The 19377-nt window shown below is 40.4% G+C and overlaps 1 protein-coding gene across 2 annotated transcripts in view; it reads left to right on the forward strand.

Annotated features, from left to right (window-relative positions):
* LOC127416032 (transcription factor HIVEP2-like) overlaps positions 1-19377 on the forward strand; it is a 108163-nt gene that overhangs the window by 20367 nt on the left and 68419 nt on the right. The gene's annotated exons all lie outside the window — the stretch shown is intronic.

A 19377-nucleotide genomic window follows, 5' to 3' on the forward strand; every position in this document is an offset into this window, starting at 1 on the left:
CTTTGGAGAAAGAACATAAAGGCCAAGTATACTTCGTTTATACTTTGCCTCGCGCCTGGCTGATCGCGTTGCCTTTGTGAGTATACTTTACTGACCATGGACGAATAGGAACGCGTTCGACGCATGCGCGCTACAACTGCTTTGTAACACTCTTTAAGTACAGTCAATGGCCTGTGGATGCGCAGACAACACGCACAGACAAGGAGTCGAGGACCGTGTGTGCAAGTCAAGAAAATCTAGGTGGTGCGCGGTCAAACCGTGCGGCTGTGCTGATGACACAATTTGTGTCACACATACTTTGCGCGGAGCTATCCGCAACATGCACGCCCGAAGTATACTTTGGCCTTAAGATAGTGTCTTTAAAATCTCTTCAATTTGCAACCACGAAACTTCAATTTCAATGTTTTTTTGACCAAAATATGTCAAGCCTCGCTCACCCTCTGGCCAAAACAAATTACGTGGCAAACAGGAAAATGTTAAGAGAGACTTGAGGCACTGGTCCTGGAAGACTGGATCTGGGCAGGGCTACACCGGTAGTATGGAAGGAGGTGGTTTCACTTTATCTCAATTCTGTTAGTTTCCTCATCCCATCTGTGAGCTTGGCAGCCTTGTTAACTGACATTGCTAGTCTCCTATCTCACCTTCTAATTTGGGCTCCGCAAACTGTCCAAGAATTGCAAGTGCATCCGCTCTCCCATGCTGCTTGTGTCCATGGTGTTTAGGAATGGGTCTGTTGTGACATGCCAGTTTGGTGTGTGCTGTCCACAAGGGGTCCCCATTCCTGAAGCAAAGTACTGTACACGTGCAAAGGTATTTTTCTTATACAGTGCCCTCCGGCTCTTGTTTGAAATAATCACTGTGTTCATGATTAATGACAGTTGGACAATTTGAGAGTGATGACAAACCCAGCAGTGTTTGGCAGTGGGAGCTGTAGGTAAAGACAGGGCTACTACATGATGGGCATGGAGACAGTCTTGTAAGAACTATGTTCTTGTCTTTTTTATGCTGATGTTAACATATCTTGAATTTAAATATTCTACAAATTCTTCTGTTTTCGTGTTGAAACCATTCTATAAACCTGGACATTTTGGATTTTATTGCCAAACCTCACTGTGGAATCATTTAATTTTAAAGTGGAATTATTTTATTTTATTCTTTGCTTAGTAGTAAGTGAATGGAAACTGTTTTGACATAGATTGATGTTTTTACAAGACTGCATTGAGAAATACCCAGCATTGAAATGGATCCCCTCTGGGTCTGGGTGTATTGTGAATGTTTCAAATCAGCCACTGAATTTGAATTTCGAGAGGATTTTTATCTCTCTCGTCAGAAGATGAGACCCAAAAAGCTTCTCTGGCAAGTTTGTTGGATGTAGTTTTGAAGCTGCAAATTTTGGGGCTCAGGACTGTATTCCTGTCAACTATTGTTGCATTTTTGCTGAGGTTTCTTTTCATACATTTATTTATGCAAGTACTGTCTGAGGGTTTCGCAGCCGACATTTAACACTGTCATCGGCTGTGAGTAATGTTTTAAAGATCCAGAGAGGGATGAAGGAAAAGTTTAAGGCCCAGAAATCTTTGCTGTGTTAACCAAAGCTAGTTGAGACGATGTGGCTCACTCTGAATCCCTCAGAGACTGAGGCTCGGTACAGGAAGCAAAACTGTGTTAATTAGCACTAAATAGGTATGACAGCGTTCTGCCCAATTTGTTTTGGGATTGTAGGGACACAGTACAGGAGGGGAACTCCCAATTACTAGGCAGAACCTTGCATGTGTTTCCTTCATTGATGTGTGAAGGTGTGAAATATTCATGTCTTGCTTTATACTGTATGTAAAAGCTTGGATTGGCATGCTCAGAGGTGATTGGCCTTTACATGGAAGAAAGTCATAGTTCAGCTTTTTGCAAGTGTCCTGCTGAGGGAAGCACTTTATTTGCTTAGACTATTTTCTTTGTGTAAATACACAGCTTTGGAAACCCTGGCACTGGCAGGGTGAATTGATTTCCTCTGGCGGGACAGACCCTGGTTCTGTGTGTGTGGACGAGCAGTCAGACAGCTGGCGTGCAGGGGTGAGTTTTTTTGTCTCTCTCTGTGCCTCTCTCCCTCTGTCACTACATTGTATCAAGGCCACTTTTAAATCTAGTCCTACCCACCTTTACCACTTTTCTGTTTACTACTCCCTCTCTCTCCTTATTTCCTCACTCTCTACTGCTCCTACACTTCATCATGTTTTTTTCCTTCTATCTTGGAATATATTATCGTGTCTGGCTGTGAGTGTGCTTTAAGCACATGCTGCAACCTTGATAGATGTTCTCTCTCTTTCTCTCTTACTCCCTTTCTCCCTTTCCCTACCTCTCTCCATTCCTTCCACCTTTCTTGTCCTTTTCTATTTATGCCATGATGCAGGTCTGTTGCAGGTCTGTATTTCTCTTACCATCAAACTCTGGATATTACTAAAACTTACCAAAAAGTACCATGGTACTTCTATTTACACTGACATTTAGGATGGTACTCTCATGATTTTTTGGACATTAACCTCAGAGTACCATGTGAATACCATGGTAAATTTCAGTATCATCTACCATCTGATACCATCACTTTACTGTAGTATTTTTTGTAAGGACTGTGTGATGTTAGATGCAGATCTGGGTGAGCAAATGGGCATCTTTTCATGTACCTTCCGCTCTCGTTCTGCGGATGGGCTTAGAGAGGAACCTAAATTTAGCAGCTCTGCTTTCTCTCTGTTGTGTGTGCCGTGCATTGCTTAATTAGCTGTTGCACACAGCATGGCAGAGTATGTCTTGGGCGAAAGCTGCATTATAAAATGCGTTATATAATTGGATGCATATTTCATGATGAATGCTGGAGAAGGGATGCTCTTTGGGCCTCTTCCTGTGGATAAAGATGTGTGCTACGGTCAAGAAGAAAGCACAAGCTTATGTTCACTCTCTCATCTCTGATCTGAAGATGCAAGGCAGCTTTAGGGTTTACTAATGCTATCATTACCATGAATGAGTTTAGGGGTGAGTCACAATTCAAATCAGCTGCTTTAATTGTTAGACTTTAGTAATTAGTTTGCACTTTAAAACAGTCTAAATTCATCCCCTTTAAATTACATTCAAATGGACGTCTTTGGCTGTTGCATAACTTCTCGCTCAGTTTTTTTTTTTTATCAACCCGCAATGAGCATTGTGTTTTTGAGATGCTGTGCCAAGTGTTAAAAAGTACAGCTTTTAAAAACATGTCCAGAGTTCTGCATTCTGTTCCATTTTACTAACAAATCCAATCTACAGTTGAAGTCAGAAGTTTACATACACTTAGGTTGAAGTCATTAAAACTCATTTTTTTAACAACTCCGCAGATTTAATATGCAATTTCCAAATGCATGAAGGTACCACATTCATCTGTACAAACAATAGTACGTAAGTATAAACACCATGGGACCATGCAGCCATCATACCGCTCAGGAAGGAAACGCATTCTGTCTCCTAGAGATGAACGTAGTTTGGTGTGAAAAGTGCAAATCAATACCAGAACAACAGCAAAGAACCTTGTGAAGATGCTGGAGGAAACAGGTAGACAAGTATCTATATCCATAGTAAAGACAAGTCCTATATCAACATAACCTGAAAGGCTGCTCAGCAAGGAAGAATCCACTGCTCCAAAACCGCCATAAAAAGCCAGACTACAGTTTGCAAGTGCACATGGGGACAAAGATCTTACTTTTTGGAGAAATGTCCTCTGGCCTGATGAAACAAAAATTGAACTGTTTGGCCATAATGACCATCGTTATGTTTGGAGGAAAAAGGGTCAGGCTTGCAAGCCGAAGAACACCATCCCAACCGTGAAGCATGGGGGTGGCAGTGTCATGTTGTGGGGGTGCTTTGCTGCAGGAGGGACTGGTGCACTTCACAAAATAAATGGCATCATGAAGGAAAATTATGTGGATATATTGAAGCAACATCTCAAGACATCAGTCAGGAAGTTAAAGCTTGGTCTCAAATGGGTCTTCCAAATGGACAATGACCCCAAGCATACATCCATAGCTGTGGCAAAATGGCTTAAGGACAACAAAGTCAAGGTATTGGAGTGGCCATCACAAAGCCCTGACCTCAATCCGATAGAAAATTTGTGGGCAGAACTGAAAAAGCATGTGCAAGCAAGGAGGCCTACAAACCTGACTCAGTTACACCAGTTCTGTCTGGAGGAATGGACCAAAATTCAACTTATTGGAAGCTTGTGGAAGGCTACCCAAAACATTTGACCCAAGTTAAATAATTTAAAGGCAATGTTACCAAATACAAACAAAGTGCATGTAAAATTCTGACTCACTGGGAATGTGATGAAAGAAATAAAAGCTGAAATAAATAATTCTCTCTACTATTATTTTATACATTTCACATTCTTAAAATAAAGTAGTGATCCTAACTAACTTAAGACAGGGAATGTTTTCTACGATTAAATGTTAGGAATTGTGAAAAACTGAGTTTAAATGTATTTGGCTAAGGTGTATGTAAACATTTGACTTCAACTGTAATTATACAGGGCTTCCTTAAGGCTGATCATTTGTCTAATTTTGATTTGAGAAATATGTAGTTTTTCCACATACTTATTTGAGTAACTCAGCTTCTCTGTCATTTCCAAAATGGTTGAGTTAATTTGATACTGCATGTACATTGGTGGTGTAGTGTAGTAGTTACAGATCTGGGCTTAAGTTGCTGTGTGTAGTGTTAGCAAATGGTACTGTACATCTTAGTTAGGGTGACCGGGTTCCTGCTTGTGGAAAACGGGACAGGCCACTCCCAGCAAAAATGAAATTGTCGTATCCTTACCTAGGTGCAGATCAATTCGAAGTAGAGGGTGCATCCACATCTGTAACTGTTGTCACCTTGTACTTCTCGCTGGCAGCCCTTTTTCTCAGTGTGCGCTTGTCTTTCAAGAGATTATTGTAAAATGCAGAGCAGTCCAGTTCAAAATTAAGATGTACAAAAAGCATTGCCTTCATGACTGTTACACTGAGTCAAGATTTATTCGGTGTCCATGCTGCGTTCATTAATGAGAACACACGCTCCACAGATGTAGATGTCCCAGGCAGGCATAAAACAAACTCCACAACCTTGGCTAAGACACCAAAGTTGATGGTATTGTCCTCCAGCTCATGATCAATGTCTGTCCATCTCTCAGGCACAGCCGTCTTGTTCATGTTCCACTCAGTGATGCGACGAGAGACAATGTTTTTCACGCAAGCCCACTCATCAAAGAGTGTGGTTTCGTCAGTCAAACTGAGAGCGGGGATTCTGGAGTAGAAGTGTTCGAGGCTGCTCTGAATGTCTTTCCACTCTGGGATGTCTCTCAGTAGGGCCCACTCAAGTTTTTCTGTGTTCTCCAATGAGCGGCTCCAATTTTGGAGGTCATCCACCGATGTTGAATAAAAGTTTCTCACTGCACAAAAGAAAACATCCGCTCGCATGTCACCAGCTTCAACTAGGGCATCAACTGCTTTTTATTGTCAGAGGGTATGAATGATTCCTCCAGCCTGGCCTGCAAGACTTTTCTCAGGTCAGTGTGCAAAGCCACTTCTGTGGCTGATATATGGTCTTGCTCTACTATCTCCAGTGCACGGTTAAAAGTGGCTGTTTGCTTGAGTGCGAAGCCAATCCAAAGTTTAATGCAAGGATCGCTGAAAATGTCTCTTAGAAACTTTGGGCATTTTTCTTGAGAAAGAAACTGCACGCAGACTATTGAAAATGACAAAAAAATCGGCAACACTTGGTGTGGCACACTTACTTTTAGCAGCATCCACATGCTTTTTTGTATGAACATGCTGCGCGATGTCGGTGTGGCCTCCATAGGCGATGGAAAAGTGAGCTCCACAAATCTCACACCTCACACCTCACTTTACTAGGCTCTGTCTGTGACTCCTTTTTTAGAAATGTAAACTCTTTTTGAAGATCCTCATTAAATGTACATGCACGCTTCCTTGACATTTTTCCAGCAGCAACTTCATCTGTGTGCTCTTTCAAACTGACCCTTCAATCAGTTCAATAACTGGATGTCTATTGATAGGGGATTGTGATTGGATAGTTTAATCCAATCATGTACTTCAAATAACACGGTGTGATTTTATTGGTTTTACCATTAAAAGCCGTATCCTTCACTACCTTTGATTAGAATACTCACGTGACAGAGAAAGCCACATAGGCGATAGAGAAATTTTAGGAGAGGGGAAATACGGGACAAAACACAATTTTTTCAGAATAAGTCAGGACACTAGAAAAAGTGCTTAAATACGGAACTGTCCTGGTTAAAACGGGACGTCTGGCCACCCTAATCTTAGTACATTGTTGTCTTACAATGGACTAGTAAAGTAGAAATATTAATGGGATCTTCTATCAACATAAAAGAACTTAAAATTTTGCCGTCTTTAAGTATGATTAGTTTGTCAAAAAATCTTTATTAGAGATCAATTCAAGATGTTTTCTAGTACGATCCTCTTTGTAAACTAACAAGTCTTGTTGATTGTTTGAGTAATTGCTGTAAGCCTCAATGACTCATTTCTTTTCCCGAAAGCAGTGAGGTTTACAATAGATGTTAACAAGCTCATGGCATGGCACCAACTTACAAATATTTGACTGGAAAAGGGCTGCAACATAATAACCCCTCAGGAGAGGAACATTCGTGTAGTTTACAACTGGAACGTTAAGCGTGTCATGACCTGGCTATGATATGGTAATGTAACGTGAGTTAACATGGATACACCCATCTCAGTAAAGTCACATAGTTGTATAAGAGAAATCACTTTAATTTTTGTATTTGTTTTACATGGTGAGCATGACATGGAGGAAATTGTGTGAAGGTTTTGCAGGAGCAAACAGACACAGTCTCAAACAGCGAACTTTTTACATTGCAGTGACGGGGATGATAGTGAAATCTGGTAGGTGCTCAGAGGGGGAGCTTGTGACCAGGCCACCGCTGTGTGAGTGGATCAAATTTCCAGAGAGAAGCATATACTGTAGCCCGCCTCATTGACAGCACTTAATTTATGTTCTTTCTCCAGCAAACTATTCATGTTCATTAACCTCTCTGCTTACAAATGCATTAGCTTTGGAATAAATACTTTTAACCACCTGCCCAGCAAGCCTTAATTGCCATTTAGTTGTTGTTGTTAACTATTTTTACATCACAGTGGTTTCTTAGTGATATTTTAAAGCTGAAAGAACAGAAATGCAGTAGTATTCATTTTTAGCCTCTGTACAGTTTTATGACAAACTGCATTGTGAATGGTTAACCAATGAGCATCTGCTTCTATGCTACCACTGACATACATTAAGCCAACGCCACACTAGCAGACTCCTAAACTAAACTCGATTTTGGCCCAGGGTGTCACATGTGCAGACTGTTTTGCTGAGATCTCGCTCTTTTCAGTCGGAGGTATGACACACTTGCCGACACAAAATGGTGCAGTGATGACAAACATACCACTGCAACTCTCTCTCTCTGATTCCCTGTCCCATGGAGCTCACCGAAATAACAAAAGGAGTACAGTGTGAGCTTGAACAATTGTAAGAGTAATTTACATTTATGCATTTGGCAGACGCTTTTATCGAAAGTGACTTACAGTGCATTCAAGGTATACATTGTATCAGTTTGTGTGTTCCTGGTAACTGAACCCATGATCTTGGTGTTGCTGGTGCCATGCTCTACCAGTTGAGCTACAGGAACCTCAGGGGCAATTTTGGTGAATTTCAGACCTGTAGCTTGCTTGATTTGTTCAGAAACAGGGGCTAAAATAGTTAATAGACCAAAACTGTAAAAATCTGTTCTCAAGATCATGGAGCGCTCTCTCTCCCTCTCGAGCCCACACACAAGCACACACACTTGCACACACATATACACACAGAAAGAGTGAAGCCAGGTTTTTATGCTGTTCTACCTGTGTCTGTTCTGCCACTATCCAAAGATCTATCCAGAGATCGTGAAGATCAACCTATATCTAATATAGCCATCAAAAGGCTATATCCGTGCTTTGATTATGAATTACAGTGATGAGCTGACCTACAGATTTCTCCTCCATCCATGTAGTCTCAGACTGATTGTTTTGGTGCGGATCTGGGTGAGATTGCCTTGTTCATATATGACTATACAAACCGAACCAAGAGAGAAAACGCACCAGGTTCCGAAACAAATGTTCCAAATGAGCATGGTGTGCGATTCATGGAGTAACTTGCCTTGTGAATGTGCTTGATTGTCTGTTCATCCCCTTGAGACTTGCCGAAGAACGCATATGTCCATATGCAGCTTTCGGTGAGTAAATTAGTTCAACAAAAACAGACCGTTGGGTTTTCGCTTTCTAATGTAATTTAAGGCAGGAAAAATGCTCTGTGACAGAATCACTATTGTTTACAATCAGCGTTTGTGATAATATGCACCTAAGTGCGACGAAAATGTTCAGATCAGCTTGACGTCATGTCAGTTCTTCAGTAAATGAAGAAGCTCATTGGTCACTTGACTAGAACACAAGACCCTGCCTCGGCATCAGAACAATTTTTTCTAACAGTTCTGATATGCTTTTCTGTTACTGGAACCATTAACTCAGCAGGGAGTCCCGGCAGTCAAGTGATTAATGATCTCCTGCTGAGAGACGCTAATTCTTGCTTTGTCTCCCTCTTCCTGGTTGGCAATTATGTTAATGAAGCTCACACCTGAAAATCATTGACTACGGTTACATGGACACCAGAAAGCAGCTTATTGCGAGAAAACAGCGTTCTGGTTTACAATACTGTGCAAAAGTTTTAGGCACCTGTGAAAAATGTTGCATAGTGAGGATGTCTTCAAAAATTATGACATAAATAGTTTTCATTTATCACTTAATGTCATACAAAGTCCAGTAAACATAAAAAAAGCTAAATCAATATTCGGTGTGACCACCTTTGCTTTAAAACAGCACCAATTCTCCTAGGTACACCTGGACACAGTTTTTCTTGGTTGTTGGCAGATAGGATGTTCCAAGCTTCTTGGAGAATTCACCACAGTTCTTCTATCTATTTAGGCTGTCTCAGTTGCTCGTTCTTGTTTACATGACATTTCAGAATGCTGCTTTCTGCTAAAACCTTGGAATAAACTGTTTTCTTAAGTGCATGTAAACATGGTCATTGGAAAAATCGGCTAGTGTAGCGCCAGCTGTAGAGAATATGAAAGGCTTTTGCACTAACTCAGATAATGTTCCAAACCCCTTCAGGGACATCCATGGGACAGACTACATTTTTAGAGTCCAACAATATGCGCAATATATCCTAGTGTTCAAGCCCTAAAGTTTGGACTTTCTGCACAAAATTCAAAGAGTTTAGCTACCAAGCCCTGACTGTATCATACCCACTAAGAGTACAAGTATTTTTATGCCAACGGACTGTAAGGTATCAAAAACAAAACTGTTGCCAAAAGGGGGCACTTAGTTTACCCCACAGGACTTTTCAGAATTTATTTATGGAGGTCCTAGATGAACAGAGTGAGCAATGAATTTGAGACAGACATAAAATTAGACTAATTATTGTAGAATGGAGATTTATTTAAGGATTTCATTTAATTTTTTCCCACTTGTATGCCGTGCATAGTGCCTTCTGTAACTGAAGTATGAAAATAGCTTAAATTCAGTCATTAAAAACATATGGATCACAATAAAATTTGTCAAATTGCTGAAGAGTTTGATGTATATCCACTGATAAAATAAATGTGCTGCAATTTCACTTAGTAATCTGTGCCCTTAGCTTTTGACATTTTCTTTTTAATTCATATGTAGCTTAAATGTGTTGTCAGAGCAACTGAGTTCATTTCGGCTACTAATGTTCTATTCACAGTAATTGTTTGGAAGTGCAAAACTATAATTTCTCAAATTACCCTCATCTAAGGTCATTTTTCCATGCCCTGGCCCAATGCATCTGGCTCTGGTCACTGAATAAGAGGCGGGCAGCATATACAAAGCCAGAACCTGTTACTGTGTACTGTAATAGAACTAATTATTGTAGAACTCTTGTTCTTGCATTGGGCGTGTGGCAGTGGGTGAGTCATCTGCACTAAAATGTCTTGTGGTTTAGGGAAGCAGAGGGAGAATTGAGCGCAACCAGGGGTCTTCTGTTTGGGAAGCCCCCGGTGTTCAACCCCAGCCTCAGCCAGCTGATCTGACTCAGGGCCAGGGCTAAAATTGGTCCTGCTTATCTGGCCGATTTTTGTAATCTGACACTGTAGTGCGGGAGGGCAGGCAAGAGGGCTCTTTTGGGCGGCCATGCCCCCTCAATTCTGCCGCAACAGGTGTAGCAAGTCAACTTGAGCCCTATGGAATGACAGACTGCTGAGAGAGCTGCTAAGGGGAATACTGTTTGCTCAGAGGGGTATTCACTCTAGAAGGTTTCTTGTCCCTTTTTTCCGTCAGGCAAAATCAGAGATAGCTACTGGGGAGTGGCACAGATAGGAAAACATGGTCCTTGCTTGCATAACAGGAGGGAGCAGGTCCCTGATTGTGCACAAAGTGTGAGCCACTGCCTTGCACTCCAATGAGCAATTGTGCAGCACTCGCATGAGTGGCTGGTTGTTTTGGAGTGACTGCTGAGTGACTGTTTTCATCAGTGTTTGCGCATGGCCTGTCAGACAAAACACACACCCCTCTTAAACTCCCTCAGGGCCTCCTAGGAGAATCACTGCTGGCTTGAGTCACGCCGGGGTCGAGAGGTCAAATGGAACACTGACATGTATTTGTGCACAGTTCATCTAGGCCTAAATTGAGATGTCAGAACTGGGTGAATGTCACTGAAGTGTGTTGAATAAAAAGATAATTTAAAAAGATGATTTAATCCTGGTTTTAATAAATTCTTTAGTTTAAAAGGTGGTGATTTATCTATTGGAAGTTGCCTTAAAGTTGTAAGATGCACATCACAAAGCCATTTGTCCATTGCCAGGTATCGAGTTTAAATATGCTGTTGCTGAATATACTGTACATTGGCCCTAAAAAGCCTCACTAAAAATTTGCAAATGGCTTTGCGTTATATAACAGAATATCAAACCATGTGGCATTTATTTTAAAATATGTAACACGTAATCTCTTTGCAAGAAAAACATTTTACAAAAAGAGGTTTGTTAGGTTTCAAATAGGGGGAAAATGCAAATTTGGAAAAATAGTGGTTTCATAGGGATGCTTCTGTTCACGAAAAAGAACCTGCTCCTCACATTTGCATAATCCTTATTTATATACAGCCTTTATGTATTGGTTATTATTACCATTTTGACAATGTGAGAGCTAAAATGACTTACTGTTTTTATTTTTTTTAAAAGAACTTTTCAGTACTTGTACACATACTCCAAACAATGGTATCGGGACATCCCTAGATTCAAGACATATTGTTCAAAGTTAACATTAAATGTATTTGTACACTTTCCAATCGTCAAACCTTTGGAAGATGTTGTTCACAGTTATTGTATGTGGTTACTCTGCTCAGACATCTGTGTGAAACTGACTTCATATATCCACAAAAAAAAAAAAAAAATATCACCTTGACACCATATGGTTAAAAGTACTTGTAAAAATGGCAGATGAACTTAGTTTTGAGAAAAGCTCTAGCATCATTTATTTGCAGATGACACTATTTGATATTTTGTTATAATGGAATGACAGTCATACATTTGTGTGGCTTTAGTGTCCAAAAGTGTCCAAATCCTTTTTGGGGATATGTATTTTCAATGTGTTTTCCCTAGGGCTGAGCATTATTTAAACATGAGTTTATTGTTATATACAGTACAATAAATCACATACAGTATAACCTACATTGAAAAAAAATTGTATTTTCAGTTGAGTTATCACTTTCTGTACAAAGAAACACTACATGGGTATTTGATAAGTGTGATCTTTTGTGCTAATTGGATACTACAGTGCTTTTGGTGCACTGTGCCTCAGTTCCAGATTACCAAATCTGCGAGCCCTCTCTATACTGTTAACATGTAAACATGCTCTAATTGTGTGATTCGCTTACTGTATGTGTGCTCTTGTTTTTGAGCTGTTGGTTAAGCCCTGTTCTCCACTCCCTTTTGCACTTGAGGGATCTGATGAAAAGTATACTACTCAGCGTTACAAATGAGTTACAACTCAGGTTGAATCCCAATTTGCTCTGCTGTAGTTATCCACTATTGCATGATTTTCCTCTTTTTAGCGTCTTTTTATACCCCCAGTAACTACTTCCAGCAAACTAAAATGAATGACTTATAAAGTAAAACAGGCTCAGGAGAAGTGCTTTCGTGGCTGTTCCCTGCTGATTTGCTTTTTTTATAGTTATATACAATTTTATGCTCCCTCGACATTTCCCGCACTGGAGGATTGATGGTTCCTGGAGGCACAAACTTCTGTTATCACCAGTGCATAGAAACAAAGCATCCCTCATTTCCGTTCTAAGCACAGGCGTTTTCATTAAAGTTCTATAAAAAGACTAAAAAGAATACATCTCCAGTTGTTGTATGATGCAAGCACATTGTTACAGAGAAATGTTTAATTATTCAGTATTAATACGAAAATGCTTTGATAAAGAAATCAGAAGTTGTCTGTCTTGTACACCTCTATAGGAATACAATACTTGCAGCAATTCTTAATATTAATTATTGATGCAGTAAAGATGTACTTGGGGGGTGGAATTGAAGTTCACAATTAACATTAGGTCTCTTTCACTTTTAAAACAGTTGCTGTAAATTGCTGCCATTTAAAGAATCATTGCTGTAATCTCTAAAAATAAAAATCCAAATGCTGTGGCAGCGTGAGCAAGAGACAGACACAGTGGGTTTGGCATTAGGCCTCGGAGAAGCATTTATTGGAAATATTAATAAACAAAATGTTCAAAAGGGGAATAAAGTGTCCATGGGGAAAAAGTATCCAAAAAAAGGGGGATCTGGTGCCCTCGCGGTGAATGGGGCTTTGTGAAGGATGGGTGGTGATGAAAGGGTAAGGTCCAGGTATTATGGGTGGGGTCCAGTGGCTGCAATGCGATTCCCTTTCTTGATCCCGGCTTCCTCATAGCGGCCCGCCTTACCTGGGCCATGGCATGTGAGGAGAATAGTGGCCCGGCATCCTGACCTATCAGTCTCTGTTCCTGGACCAGCGAGGATGCCTGTGCACACATGGAGATAGAAGCCGGCTTCCTGAGGAGAAGCGCACTGTGCTTTTTAATGGCAGCGGTGATGAGGCTCCCCTTACATCAGGTGTGCCTCATCATACCAGCGTATGACCCAAACGAGGCTCATTAAGGGTGCCTACAAACTAGAGTTAACTCTGTGTCAGAGAACGCTACGAATGCATTGATTTCAAAGGGGATGGTGTATCCGAAGGACGGACAGGGAAAACCCAAGTGTTTCTGATAGTGAAGATCCATCATGCATCCAAAAGTTGAAAAACATTTCAACTTTTGCTGCAACACACTCTGGTGAATGCATCAGTTGACCAATGGGAATCTCGGAGATGCGGGATTAGTTGTGTTGTGAAATTGAAAAGAACATGGTGGACAAACTCAAACATGCAATGTATTCATTCGCTGTCCTCTATTATCTTTCTCTGTCTGGCTAAAAAGATAGTAATTGTGGATAGAGAGCCTGGAAAAGAGTTTCAGTGTTTACTGGTACATCGTCATAGCGATCTCTGTCTGTGACCGCTTCTTCCCTCTAGTACACACCTTCCAAACAGACCTTACATACTCCAATGCGCCAAACGCTCCGTCTGAGCTTTCCCTAGTACTGTATGTAAACTACCGTTGTGAGCCTGGCAGAAGGATGGCCCTAAGAGGCCAGGTCATGATGACTAGAGGTAGCGGCGGGTCGGTCCACACAATGCGTTTACCTCTCTTTTCCTTTATGCCTCACCTTTTTGAAAAGTTAATTTCATTTGTAAATTTGCTATAGTCATGCTGTATCAACGCTGTGAGATGAGAGGGTTTTGACATCCACAGCATGGCATAAATTAGCATTTAGCCATTAACCTTGTCCAGTTACCTCTGGCTTGCTATGAGATACGAGTTTTGTGTCCGCACATAAAACGTTGACTTGAGATAAACTGCATGAAACACCCTGGGGGAACTTCCCATTGATTTGCTTGCCAATAAAATCCTTTCTCAAAAGCTGCCCATTAGTGACAGTTATTTGGAACAGATCGGTTTCATCTTAATACATTTTAAAAATACAAGAAACGGAAGTTGACATATCTTGTGTAGGGCTTTACTGGTTGTTTAGATCAGTGTTACTATCAGAAATAATTAATAATTATTTCTATAGTTATTAATTAATATTTAAATTAAATAATAGAATCTAACTCATTAAAACCTCATATGGGGCTCCAGTAAATGTAGTGCGCTAAAATCAATAGATCATTGATGAGAATCAATGTTAGCTTTTTTTAATCCTTTAAGTCAACGAATATCAAAGATAATCGTTAATTGTTAACATCGATGAAACATTGATTAAAATTAACACTAGCTTATTGATCCTTTAAATTCAACAATCATCAAAGATAATTATTAATTATCAAAAATCAATAGAATATTAATAAGGATTAATATCGCCGGGGCACCACCCTGGAATCAGGGACTAATAACCAGATAGTATAACAGTCTCAATATTAGATTGTTTTCTTAGGAAAATCGACATCCGAAGAATATCGATTTTTGGAAAAAAAAAACAATGAATGAAGGCTTGAATCCGAGCACTGACATCCCGTCAGCCATTGACACAGGTGTATGCAAACAAACCAAAACACTTCTCTTTGAAATATAACAAAGTTTATTTATGCAGTAATATCAAATAATAATCAATACAGTGCAGTCAATAAATTTCCGACTTACAACTACAAACTAAAACAGTGATATGATTAGATATGGTAACCAAAATAATCCTATAACACATGAGGAAGGTGTGTGTGTGTGTGTGTGTGTGTGTGTGTGTGTGTGTGTGTGTGTGTGTGTGTGTGTGTGTAAGGAGGGACACGCACAAAATGGCGGACGTGACTCTCGTGGAGAGTACGTCACGTGAGATTTCCGGCCAGAGAATATGGCTATTGTACGATAGCTTATGGACAAAGCTGAGCTTTATCACGAAGCTATCTACTAGTCAAAAATGTGTGCGAGAATGTTTGTGAGGGGTCGCGTGTGTGTGTGTGTGTGGTTAGTACGAGAGAGAGAGAGAGAGTAAAGTGATGGCCCCGAAGCCGGTTTCGTGATCGTGGGAGAGAAAGCAGCTGTTAGTTTATCACTCAGAGATGCGGTGGACGGCTCGTAAACCGTCCCGCGGTCTTTGATTCTTTAATGGATAAACTCAGTGTGCCAGTCTCACCCACGATGGCAGAAATACACAACAGTCCAATGTGGTTGGACTACAACACAGCAGATCTCATTCGTGATAACTGTACATTACAGTAATACCTTGAGTATTATTATTAGCAATGAGCAGACTCGGCGGTCCGTAAACTGTACAAGCAATAACCTTGATACACAAGAATAACACACTATAATATTCTATCTCTGCCCAGACGTAAACCTCTTACTTGAATCAAATCAAATCAAATCAAATCACTTTATTGTCACACAGCCATATACACAAGTGCAATGGTGTGTGAAATTCTTGGGTGCAGTTCCGATCAACATAGCAGTCATGACAGTGATGAGACAGTACCAATTTACAATAACACCAAATTAACACAACACAATTTAAACATCTGATATACACATAATTACACTCAACAATATACAAATAATAACATACACTGTACAGTATACAATACGCACTATATAGATACACATTATTCAATAAAAATAAAAAATAAAATATATAAAAAATTATATGTAGTATATATAGAATGTACAGTACTGTACTGTATTGACATTCAGCTGTCGGTTGATAGTCAGTTATTAAGAGAGAATATAATATAATAATAATATAATTTATGACAGTCCAGTGTGAGATATAAGAGTAAGGGTAATAAAGTGCAGTGCTGATGTATTTTGATCGTGGGAGATCAAGAGTTCAGAAGTCTGATTGCTTGGGGGAAGAAGCTATCATGAAGTCGGCTGGTGCGGGTCCTGATGCTGCGTTACCGCCTACCTGATGGTAGCAGTGAGAACTGCCCATGGCTCGGGTGGCTGGAGTCTCTGATGATCCTCCAAGCTTTTTTCACACACCGCCTTGTATATATTTCCTGGAGGGAGGGAAGCTCACCTCCGATGATGTGTCTGGCAGTTCGCACCACCCTTTGCAGTGCTTTGCGGTTGTGGGCGGTGCTATTGCCGTACCAGGCGGAGATGCAGAATCTCTGAGAATCGCAGGATGCAGCTAGAATGTGTGTTCATCCGTCCTTTAACTCCCACTCGATACCTCGAGGCTCGGGTGATGACGGGAGGCCGTTTCCTCGCTCTGTCGGCGGGCAGTATGGCTGCTGATTCTCAGCGGGCTGGCGGAGAAATCAGTGACGTCGACTTGATTGAAGAGGAAGAGAAATCTTTTCTCTTCACTTCTGCAGGCAAACGGATGAAGATGCGGATTGCTCGGCGGTCTCCTTCAGATCTGTTAGAGCGTTCGGTGGAACACAGAGTAATCTCAACCAGCGAGATGGAGATTGTATGGCCACAGTTTCAAGTCGGACGTTACTTCCTTGTGCCACGAGGCTACACCTGAGAGCAGCGATGAGCTGCGTCTACGCATCGCAAGCAAAGTTGCTGGAAGCAAATCCTGGAAGCATCTCAGAGTTATTTCCACTCCCGATGACATCATGTTTGAGGGGTGTTCTGTTGTATGCCTCATCCAATAGGAGTTGAGAGCTCGATCCTTTAGTGAGCAAAGCTTCATGGGATTTGTAGTCTGTTTTGGACTCCCTTTGTTTGATTTTGGTGCGGTTTTTATCAGTAAGATTTATGACTGTGGGCCTCAGTCAGGTTTTACGACTGTTAGGCCTGCCTTTGTCTTCTATCTGAATACATGAGGCCCAACACTTGCTACAGCATCTTGTTTCACAAGACGTCTAGCTTCACTTTAATCACCATTCAGAGTTCTCAGTGGTTTCTGATGTAGTAATGAGACTCTATGATTCATATCATGACTAATCAATGCATCACATCTAATGAAAAAATTTAAGATTTCAAAGGTTTGGTGGGTAACTGCAATTGAAGATATTGCAACCATAGCATTTGGACAATGAAGGCACTTCTGAAGGTAGATTGTGCAATAGATTTATCATTAGCAAAGAGGGAAAGCTTCCATGGAAAGTGGAAGATAAAAGCAAATCCCAGCTGGGGGGTTGGTGAGGTAAGCAGAGTACACTCTGGTTAGGGGAGGATCCTTCATTTCCCTTGTGTCCCTCTCTTTTCAGCCTGCTGTTTAAAGGAGTACTCGCAGCTTGGCAAAGGTCCAGAGCTGTACCTCAGCCATTACACTGTACATTCAGCACTAATGCCAGCTGAGATCTTGTTCCTGTCCTATTGTCCCTGGGCCACAGAGCCGTCAACCTGCTTACACACTAAGGATGATGCAAAGAAACAGCCAGTCTGTCCATGCTGCCCTAGATCTTGTCCTAGACAATACCATGACCATGATAGGCCTGTCTACATGGGCACATTGCAAAATATCATTTTCTTACTCTCTACATTTTTCTTGTTTTCCAGTAAAAATTTCTAAACATCCTTAAAACCAGATAAATGTTCTTAATAAAAAAATAAATAAAAAAAATGACATAATATATTAAGTCTCATTTTCAGAGAAATCTAACAAAATTTTGTTAGATTTATGCTTTAAACAACAAGAAATGGTTTGCCAATGGGGTAAGAAAAATACACTTGTTTTCCATTTTAATTTATGAGTTTATGTTTCCATCCCCATTGTCCCATGCTAGTTTAATCTTGTTTTAATGCTCACAAAATTGTTCTATTTCTCTGAAACCAATAATTAAGATATTTTGTTATTTTGCTTCTCTAATGGCCTTGCTGAACTTTCGGACCCATTTAGAACCATTTTAAAAATGGGTCAAATTGACCTGCAAGACCAAGGAAGGGTTAAGGATGTTTCAATATTTTTACCGGAAAACAAGACAAAAACAGTGAAAAACTGATTTTTTACAGTGTAACCATTGTGACGCTTTGTCTTATATCAGTAATACTTGGACTGAGGTACACCTGCATGTATGCAAAATGTGGACTACTTACTGATGCTGTTTTTAGATTAATAGTAATTACATTCTAAGCAGTTAAATATTAATTCAAGTTTGCCTGCTTAGTTTAGCAAGAAGAAATCCACTATTATCTGTTATTGCATTTAGGGGGAATTTCTTTATGTACTGTATGTACAGTAAGTGTGCATGTGGCCACAGTAAGTGAATGAATAATTGATTGGTGGAACATGCTAAGACAACAAAAACTGGAACATACTGTAGATGAAACTTGCTCTGTATTCTCCACAATCAGCAGATGGCCTCCTTTCTGAAGTACAGTACATCTGTAGTGATTCTAATGAATACTTCCCTATCTTTCCATAAAACACATGAAAAAAGTTGATCCAGGATCTCAATTTCTTGAATTCACTTTTCAGTCTCTTCAGTATAGCAGATATATTTGCAGTAAAGTGCAATTAAACAGCATATCAGACCCTTGTTTCCTGTCAAAAACAAAACAACAACAGCAAAAAATCAAACGACTCTACAAACACATTTTAATGTGGTACCTTTTCGAGATGGGAGTCTATCAGTACCTTAACCAGAAAAGTTGTTTACAGAGAAACTTGTTCAGACAGTAAGTGAGAACCCCTAAGGACCCAGTTTCAATCCATTCGCTTTAATCCCCTTTGATTAGGGGGTGACACAGGGGATCTTCGCTTCTAGTTGTCCAGATTCTTGGTTAGTCACTCAAGTCCCTCTCCTGAGGTCAGCTCTGGTAAAATATATTTAGCTTTATAAATTGGATTCTGTGGTAAGTGCAAAATCTGCTGTATAGCTATAGTATGTTTAGTTTACAGATTTGATTAACTGATTCCTCTTGGGATAACCAGGATTGTTATCGCATTTGCTCTTGACAGCTTGATGTCATCCCTGCAGCTTGAGTAAATACTCCCTGGAATGGTACTGCAGCTGTTGGGAATGTGGCCATAACTCTTAAGCTGAGAGCTTATTCAGGTGACCCTCAAAAAGGGCTGCGTCGCTGTCACTCATGACACATGGTGGCTGAGGTAAATATATTAGCATAAGTTTGAATCCGGGAACCCCTTCACTTCAGAGAAGTGTATTGGAGTATTTGCTCAGCAGGCTGTTTCCCCCTTTCTTTTTGATTGTCGCAGTGCACTCCTGTACATTGTCACAGTTTGTGCCAATATAGGAAATTTGCCCTGGT

Source organism: Myxocyprinus asiaticus, chromosome 25, assembly GCF_019703515.2.
Source record: "Myxocyprinus asiaticus isolate MX2 ecotype Aquarium Trade chromosome 25, UBuf_Myxa_2, whole genome shotgun sequence".
NCBI lineage: Eukaryota > Metazoa > Chordata > Actinopteri > Cypriniformes > Catostomidae > Myxocyprinus > Myxocyprinus asiaticus.